General features: G+C 38.6%; 1 pseudogene; it reads right to left on the minus strand.

Moving 5' to 3' along the window:
- Positions 1 to 9,396: 9,396 nt before the first annotated feature.
- Positions 9,397 to 10,007, minus strand: LOC119864920 (annotated as a pseudogene).
- Positions 10,008 to 10,293: the final 286 nt, after the last annotated feature.

Raw genomic sequence — 10,293 nt, forward strand, 5'->3', positions numbered from 1 at the left:
ATCAAAAGACTTATTTATAAACCTAACATAAACCTAATATGTAAAATGTCTATATGAGGAAAACTGTAAATCTCTGATGAAAGAAATCAAAGATCTAAATAAATAAAAAAATATTCCACGTTCATGACAGGAAGACTTTTTTTAAAAAAATATTTTATTTATTTATTTGTGAGAGACACAGAGAGGTAAAGACTTAGGCAGAGGGAGAAGCAGGGAGCCTGATGGCGGGACTCAATCCCAGGACCCTGGGATCATGACCTGAGCCAAAGGCAGACACTCAACCCTGAGCCACCCAGTTGCCCCTATGGATAGGAAGACCTAATATTATTAATAAGTCAGTTCTTCCTGACTTGATTTATAGATTCAATGTAATCCCAATAAAAAAATCTCAATGAGTTATATTGTTGATAAAATGATTTTTAAGTTTATATGTGAAGGCAAAAGAACCAGAAGTCAACACAATACTGAAAAAGAACAAATAGCATTGATGCTATCTAACTTCAAGACTTACAGTAAGCCATAGGGATTAAGACATTGGCAGAAGAATAGACAAATACATCAGTGGAATAGAATAGAAAGCTCAGAAATAGATCCATACCAATATAGTCAACTGGTCTTTGACAAAGAAGCAAGGCAATTCAATGGAGAAAGGATAGTCCTTTTAACAAATGGTCCTGGAACAACTGGACACCCACATGCAAAAATATGAATCTAAATGCAAGCCTTACACCTTTCACAAAAATTAATTGAAAACAGATCACTGACCTAAACATGGTAGACAAAGCTATACAACTTCTAGAAGATAACATAGGAGAAATCTTAGTTGATCTTGAATTTGGTGATTATTTTTTAGATACAATACCAAAATACCAAAATACAATCTATAAACTATTGATAATTTGGACTTCATTAAAATTAAGAACTTCAGTGAAAGACACTGTTAAGAGAATCAAAAGAAAATCCACAGAGTGTGATAAAATATTTGTAAAACACATGTATGATAAAAGACTTGTATTGAAAATACATAAAAAACCTCTTAAAACTCAGCAATAAGAAAACAAACCATCCAATTAAAAAATGGGCAAAATATCTGAGCAGATATATTTTCATAGAAGATACACACATGGCAAATAAGCATACGAAAAGGCATTGAATATCAAATATTATTAAATAATTGCAAATTAAAACAACAATGAGATGCCTCTCCACACCTATTAGAATGGCTAAAATCTGAAACAATGATAATAGCAAATGTTGGCAAAGATGTGAGCAACAGGAACTCTCATTCATTGCTGGTAGGAATGCAAAATAGTATAGCCATTTTGGAGGAGTGTCTGTCGGTTTCTTACAACGCTGAACATAGGTCTTGCCATATGAGTCAGTAGTTGCACAAGTGGGCATTTGCCCTAATGGGTTAAAAATTTATGTTTACACAAAAACCTGCACAAGGATGTTTATAGAAGCTTTATTCATAACTGCCTGAGATTGGAAATAACTAAGTTGTCCTTTAATAGGTGAATGGATAAACAAACTCTGGTACCTTTATTCTGTTGAGTATTATTCAGTGATAAAAGAAATGAACCTATCAAGCTATGAAAAGACATGAAGGAACCTTAAATGTATATTTCTAAGTGAAAGAAGCCAATCTGAAAAAGCTACATATTGCTTAATTCAAACTATATGACATTCTGGAAAAGGCAGAACTATGAAAACAGTAAAAGGATCAGTGGTTGCCATGGGTTTAACAACATGGGACCTCCCTCCCCTCCAAGACTGAGCTACCTGTGATCACAGCTAGAAGTCCAGCTTGCCAACAGCAAAGATGAGCTCTATACCCTGGGAGAGCCCCCCAGCCACCTGGTAACAAGTTGATTTCAATCTCCTTTCAATTACGGACAGAACAAATTTTCTCACTAGAATAGTCATTCTGGGTATGGATTAGCTTTCCTTCCCAATGCTTCTGCCAACTCCATCACCTATGGACTTATAGAATGCTTTATTTGCCCTCACAGCATCTCACATTTCATTGCCTTCTTTCAAGGAAATAATTACTGACAGCACAGGGGGTGAAGTTGTGGGCTCTAGCTCATGGTATTCGCTGTTTTTGTGATGCAATCATGTTACCTACTATCCAGAAACAGCTGGCTTTATAGGACAGTAGAATCATCCAGTTATATCAGCTGGCAAACAATACTTTCAGAGGTTGGATGCTATTCTACAGTGTGGAACATATGCTTATATAGCGACCAATATATAATCCTGTTTATAATTTTTTTCTTTTTTTTTTAATCCTGTTTATCTTATAGCTAGAATTACACGGGATAAGAAATTAAGGAGTTAAAGTAGGAATTGCTCCTTGTACTACCCAAAAAATTACAAAATATTTTTCTCATCTTTATGTATTTGATCACTGCTGATTTTAGAGGGCTTATTGCACAAATAATGTTTTTGTTAGGAGACATGCAATAGTTCCATCGAATTGAAAGTTGATACTGTCAACTGGCAATGCTGGGCTCCTCGTGTCACTGGTCTAACATACAAAGAAGGATGTGACTACCGAGGCTAAAAGTGATTGGTTCTAATTTCCAAGAGAAAATTGGGTTGTTGTTGCACAATGGGGAGAAGAGAACTGTCTGGAAACCAGGGTATTTTCTATGTACACTATAGTGACCAATAAAGCTGGGAGTGCTAAAGCTTCAGATCCTTTAAAAATGAATATTTGGGGTCATTTCACAAGCTTGTGAACCTTGATCAATTGAGGTGATAGCTGAAGGAGACAAGTCAGTGGAATAAGAAAGTGTAAAACTCAACTACGGCATTGATATCATTTATAGAAATGGGAACTATAGCAGATATTATTCTATTCCTTGCTTTTGTATGTATTTTAGTATATATTAACTATTTTCCTTACTCTTTTTCTCCATTATTTTACATAGGAATTGTTCATTGGTATAAACCTTACAATTTGATACTCAGGTTACAAAATATGTGGGTGGAATTTGACCAACTAAAACAAAAGTTAACTTCATCCAGAGATGAATATGGTGGCTGTTGGGCTCTGTCTCTCCTTTTTTGGGTGACATTGTCTTCCTCTGTATAAATGTTAGTTGCATCTCATTAGGAGGCAGCATGAAGCTGTTACTGTTGTATGGAAGTTTAGTTATGGGCAAACGGGCGTGATTGGATACTGAATAGGCTGAGAGATATATTGTGCACCTCTTTTACTTCTCTCTTGTCTCATAGACCTAAGCCCGCTATTCTATATTCTGTTCTGAGATGTTGGGGCTAGGACTCTACAAATTACTTTTCCTAGATGTCCTTGCTAGCTGCTTTTTCCAGTTAGGTGGTGCCAATGGGAGACACTGGCAGGAAATGGGAAAGAGAGGAGAGGGTATAGGACTTCCTTCCTGCTTTTAGCTCCTGTAAGTGTCCTTCCCAGATCAGGGGGACAGCTCCTTATGGCTTTCCTTTTTTTTTTTTTTTTTAAAGATTTTATTTATTTATTCATGAGAGAGAGAGAGAGAGAGAGAGAGAGAGAGAAAGAGAGAAAGCAGGCTCCATACAGGTAGCCTGATGTGGGACTTGATCCCAGGACCCCGGGATCACGCCTTGGGCTGAAGGCAGATGCTCAACTGCTGAGCCACCCAGGTGTCCCAAAAAATATTTATTTATTTGTTTGTTTATTTATGAGAAATCGTACAAGTAGTGGGGAGGGACAGAGGGAGAGGGAGAGGGAAAGAACCCTCAAACAGACTCCCCACTGAGAATGGAGCTCAACATGGGGCTCTATCCCAGGACAATGAGACCATGACTTGACCCAAAACCGAAAGTTGGCCACTCAACTGACTGAGCTACCTAGGCACCCCCTTTTATTTTTTTATTTTTATTTATTTATGATAGAGAGAGAGAGAGAGAGAGAGAGAGAGAGGGAGACACATAGGCAGAGGGAGAAGCAGGCTCCATGCACCGGGAGCCCCACGTGGGATTCGATCCGGGTCTCCAGGATCGCGCCCTGGGCCAAAGGCAGGCGCTAAACCTCTGCGCCACCCAGGGATCCCCGGCACCCCCCTTTTAATAATTTTTTAAAAACATTTAGCTCATAGTACACCAGAATAACCAGAGTATAAAATCTTTGAACTTGAACATAAATCAATAAAAATCTACAGTGAAATACAAATAAAACAGAGGTGAGGCACCTGGGTGGCTCAGTGGTTGAGTGTCTGCCCTTGGCTCAGGTCATGATCCTAGGGTTCTGAGATCAAGTCCCACATTGGGCTCTTCACCGAGAGCCTGCTTCTCCCTCTGCTTATGTCTCTACTTCTCTCTGTGTGTTTCTCATGAATAAATAAATAAAATCTTAAAAAAAAAAAAAAAAAGCAAACAGAGGGAAAAAACCAAAACAGCATCTGGAGATATACGGCAATAAACAATAAGTCTAACATGTTTGTAATAAGAGAGAGAAGGAGGGACGCCTGGGTGGCTCAGTGGTTTAGTGCCTGCCTTTGGCCCAGGGCATGATCCTGGAGTCCCAGGATCAAGTCCCACGTCGGACTCCCTGCATGGAGCCTGCTTCTTCCTCTGCCTATGTCTCTGCCTCTCTCTCTGTGTGTCTCTCATGAATAAATAAATAAAATAAAATAAAATAAATAAAATGAGAGAGAGAAAGAAATCAGACAGAAGAAATAATTGAAGAGATAATGGTTGAGAAATTTATGCCTCTAATTTCTGTCCCTCAAGCAAACTACCCTCAAATCATAGCTATTTCTCCTTCAGTGTCACCTTTAGATTTTTAATTAATATGCTCAAAATATTTTTATTTTGTAATTATAGATATTTTTAACACATTTATTGAGATATAATCCACATACCATAAAATTTATCCAATTAAAGTGTGTAATTCAATGATTTTGAGTATCTTCACAGAGTGGATATCACCATATCAATTTTGATCCTTTTTATTACTTCAAAAAGAAACTCCACATGCCTTAGCCTTTACCCCTTATATTAATCAGGGTTCTCCAGAGAAACAGAATGAATAGGAAATATTTCTGTATTTCTGTGTGTATTTTAAGAAATTGGTTCACACAGTTGTGAGGGCTCACAAGTTTGAAGTTTGCTGGAATGAGCAGCAAGCTGAAAATTTCAGCAAGAGTCTATGTTGCAGTCTTGAGTTCAGAGGCAATTTGGAGGCAGAGTTCTTTCCTTGTAAAGTATTTCAGTGTATTCTCTTAAGAACTTCAGTTGATTGGATGAGGCCTACTGATTTAAATGTTGAACACATCTTAAAAATGCCTTCAGAGCAACATCTAGACTTACACCAAGCAACTGGGTACTATAGCCAAGTTGATATATAATAGTAACCATCACCAGCCACCCCTTGTCAACTTGGCACCCATACACATCTCCTTTTACCATACTTAATCTCTGAAATAAGACAAGTCTTCTTTCAGCTGGCAAGACCAGCAATATACCTTCACTATCCTACCTCAGGAGTATATTAACTCTCCAGCCCTATATCATAATTTAGTTTGCAGGGACTCTAATTCTTTCTCTTTCACAATATATCACACTGGGTCCATTATATTGAGATGACATTATGCTGATTGAACCAGAGTACTGACTACTCTAGACTTATTGGTCAGCTTTCTGTGTGTCAAAGAGCAGGAAATTAATCCAACAAAACTCCAGAGGCCTTCTACCTCAGTGAAATTTCTAGAGGTCCAGTGCTGTGGGGCATATAAAGATATTCCTTCTAAGATTAAGGATAAAATGCTACATCTGGCCACTCCTACAACAAAAACACAGGTACAATGCCTAGTGGATCCTTTTGGATTTTGGAGGCAATTTATTTCTCATTTGGGTGTGCTACTCCAGCCTGTTTACCAAGTGACCCAAAAGGCTGTTAGATTTTTTGGAATGTATGGTAACTAAGGTTAATAATTTGAGGAATTGTCAGACCATTTTCCAAAGTAGCTATGCTCTTTAACATTCCCACTACCCTCCCACAGGCAAGGACAGATTCTGGCTTAAGGGAGCTAAACCTCTATTCCCTTGACTCTGTTGTCACACGTTCTCATGCCCTTACCTCCCCTCCCTTGCAGGGAGTTAAGTGAGTAACCTAGAGCACAACTTGACAGAGGTACTTACTCTCTCACTCTCAGGGTTACTTGCCTGACTCGAGAGAGAGTACCTCCTTCAGTTCTGGGCCCTGCATGTTTCACTCATGTCCAGGTATACCCCTCCCACCTCCAGCATCTCTAATCCCTTCCTAGTTCAATGTGTATGTTCAGGTCAGAAAAGAGACCCCTCCTCCCCTCCCCCCGGCCCCGATCCAGTAGCTGTCCCTTTTCAGACCATGTCCCAGAACTTTGGGAGGGTAGAAATAGCCAACCCTGTATTTGTAAGTCAAGCCTCCTCCATCGGCCCAAACTTACCTCCCATCCTCCTAGACTCCATCTCTGTTCTCTTTTCCCTTTTCAGAGGCATTCCAAATGCAAGGGCCATATGAATCCTAGGGTAAAGCTGATCCGCCCTGCTTCATTTTTCCCATTCAAAGCACTATCAACATGCAGGTAAGCTGAACCTGCTCCCTGTCCTCCCAGGTGGGTACCTGTACAAAGGTGGAAGGTACTAACCTAAGGAAGCCATGGAGGAATATTTGAGGCTAAATGATAGTTAAAAAAGAGACTTGTGGTGGAGGTTTAAAAATAGGTAGGAACTATTTGTGTTGGACTATGTTAGGCTCCTACATAGCCCAGGAGTCTAGCTCTCTATCCTTTGTTTTTGTTTTGTTTTGTTTTGTTTTGCTTTTTTCTCTATCCTTTGTTGCCAGACTTCTTCAGAGTCTCAGTTTCATGTACCATGCATTGGGGTCTAGTCTATAGCAATAATTCTTCAGGAGGAGGGCAGGAATATGTGTGCAGGAAAATGAGCTTAGAACCTGACCTCTCTTTATTTTCCCAGTTCTTGGCCTAGATCCTCACTTCTGTGTGGAGTTCACCAATTCCAGAGAAATCCAATTAGAGTGCAAATCAGAAGGTTTGTTCCTTCAGCAAAATAAAGTCCAGTGACTTGCAGGGACAGAAAATTCCAGCTATGTCCAAGTCTCAGATCTAGGACAAAAGTGCTCCGTTCCATGTAACAACAGCATTGCTACTCAGAGAACCTTCTCAGAGAATCTAATCTGTTCTGTCTGGAACCCAGTATTGAATCAGAAAAAGGAAGAACAGTTGTCCATAGCAGATCAGTTTTCTCTTTTCCCTCACTGTACTCACACTCCCTGGCAGTGACAGCTTTAACCTGTTACCTTGGGTTTGGTTGATATTTTCTCATGTTAAATTCAGATTATGTATTTTAGGCAGGAGTATCTCAGAAATAACTCTGTATTCTTCTTGATATGCTCTATCTCAGTGGTGTGTGATTTCAATTTGTCCCATTACTGCTTATGTTTAGTTTGATCACTTGACTAATGTGGTAATTTCCAGGATTTTTTTTTTACTAAATAAAGTCACTCTTTTCTACTTTATATATATAATACATATTTTGTGGGGAGATATCTTAAAGCTATGTAAACGTTCAGTTTCTTACCAAACTTTTAATTTATTCATTTATCTAAGTATATCTGTTTGGACTCATGGTTTTCAGTTTTATTCAATGGTTTATAATCCATCATGATCATTATTTACCCTATGATGTTAAAATTGTTTTCTGTTTGGTCAGTGGGAACCCCTTCAAGCTGGCTTCTGAGTCCTTTTGACAGATCTCCATTATTCTTTGAGCATTTCCTTATTGGCACAAAGAAATACTCCTGGCTCATCTTGTACTTTGCCTCCTTAGTACTAGAATCAGCTATTTGTCCAAGGAGTCAAGGTCTGAGTGAAAGTATGTCTATTGCTATTGGACTGTTGCTGCTCCCAGGTCCTGCCCATAGACAGGACTAGGAACACACATTTATATCTACATTTATTTCTACATTTATCTATGTATATTGAAATCCATAAGTCCCCATCAAAGCCTCTAGTTCTAATCCAATACCATAGGGCTTATTTTACATTTCCCCTCTGCCCTTTGAATATTTATAACTCTCTTCTCTGAAAGTGAGAATCCTGGCCCTTGATCTTTAATATATTTAATTTTTGCTCAATCCCCTTATATAAAACCAATTTCTCATCTCTTTCTTTGCCCCTTGCCCTATAAGAATGCCCTCCTCAACCCTCTCCAATATTCTGTGCTAGGCCTTTCCTCCACACGGATGCCTTGTTCCCTGGTTTGGACTCTGAGATGTCATACCCCATTCCTCACTTGCTCTGGCTCTGACACTCAACAGGGAGCTCCCTTCCATGGACTCCTTCCACACATCAGGCTGACACATAATACCCCTTCACTGCTTGGGCTCTGACACCTTACAGTGGACCATTTCAATTCTTCTACACCCCACCTTCCCACAGTCAGCACAGATGTTTCCTCTGTTTTGCCTTTCCCACATGCTTTAGGACTAATTATTCAGGAAGAGAAAGGTAGGGCAAGAAAGGAAAAGAAAAAAGGAATGGGAGAGGAAGGAATGGCTGTGACTTTCCCTTTTCTTTTTAAAATAAAGAAAGTTGTGAGAAACAAGATGGGAAATAAGCCTCTCTAATCACCTTTTTTTTTTTTTTTCCCAATCACTTTTAAGGAAGAGTACATATGAAATTTGAGAGTATGGACACTCATTTTGTTACCGCTATCTCATCCAAGTATTTTAAAGAGTCTTTTTAATATCCTCAGATGTATTTTAAAGAGTCTTTTTAATATCCTCAGATGTATCCTCAGATCATTGATGTAAAGGTCACAGATTAAATGGAAGGCAAATGCCTAGGAAGAACACTTTCCACCTCTGAATTCTGGCAAACAGGCCTCAAACCTTTTAATGATCATACTTCCTTTACCTTAATCTCTACTGTTCTACTCCCTTTTTCCTTCTGCTTCCATCTTCTTTCGTCCCTCTTCCTGTCAAGAAGCAAGCTGTCTTGAAAGAATGCACATTCTGCTGTTGTTGGATGAAGTAGTCTATAGATGTCTATTATATTCAATTGATTGATGGCGTTGAGTTTAACTATGTCTTTACCGGTTTTCTGCCTTCTGGATCTGGGGTATTGAAGTCTCAAACTTAGTAAAGAATTGTTCCACTCTCCTTGCAGTCCCATCACTTTTTGCTTCGTGTATTTTGACACTCTGTTATTAGGTGCATATGTGTTAAGGACTGTTAGGCATTCTTGGAGTATTGACCTCTTTATCATAATATAATATCCCTGTTTATCTCTCATAATTTTCCTGTCAGTCTGCTCTATGTGAAATTATATAGCTAATTCCACTGTTTTTTAAAATTAGTGTTAACATGGTATATCTTTATCTGTCCATTCACTTTTTCTTATGATGAAAGAATTTATATTTAGATTTACCAGTTTCGATGATCACAGTTTGGTTGGCACCATCCAAAGCATCATAATCAGGAGCCAGTTGAACATATTCCTTCTTCCCTCCATTGAGCCTGATCAAAGTGTTGACCTTGGCCACGTCACTCTCATAAAGCGTCTTCACAACCTGTTTAATCTGGTGCTTGTTGGCCTTGACATCCACAATGAATACAAGTGTGTGGTTGTCTTCTATTTTCTTCATGGCTGGCTGGATAGTCAGGGGGAACTTAATGATGGATAGTGATCAAGCTTGTTTCTTTTTTTTTATTTATTTTATTTTATTTTTATTTTTATTTTTATTTTTATTTTTTAAGCTTGTTTCTCCTAAGGATGGTCTTCTAAGGGTATTTGGGCCGCCTTTGGAGACAGTATCTTGTGCCATCAGAATGTAGGTGACATGCAGAGCTGCTTCTTCTTCTTCTTCTTCTTCTTCTTCTTCTTCTTCTTCTTGTGACTGTGTATGCCTTTAAGCACCACTTTCTTGGGCTTCAAAATCTTTGCTTTGGCTTCAGCTTTGGGAGAGGCAGTGGCTTCCTTCTTCACCTTAAGTGCCATCTTCATGAAAAAGCCTCATCCACCTATTTTTAATCTATATGTGCTTTATATTTAAAGTGGGCTTCCTGTAGACATAACATAGTTGGGTCTTGTTTTTTAATCCACTCTGAAAACCTCTGTCTTTAAACTGATGCATTTAGACTATTGTCATTCAAAGTGATTATTGATACAGTTGGTTTATCTACCATCATATTTATTGCTGTTTACTATTTGTTGCTCTTAGTCTTTGTTCCTTTTTTTGTGTGTGTGTGTCCCATTCCTTTTCTGCCTTTTTGTGGTTATAACT

The sequence above is a fragment of the Canis lupus genome, chromosome 21 (genome assembly GCF_011100685.1).
Source record: "Canis lupus familiaris isolate Mischka breed German Shepherd chromosome 21, alternate assembly UU_Cfam_GSD_1.0, whole genome shotgun sequence".
Classification (NCBI taxonomy): domain Eukaryota; kingdom Metazoa; phylum Chordata; class Mammalia; order Carnivora; family Canidae; genus Canis; species Canis lupus.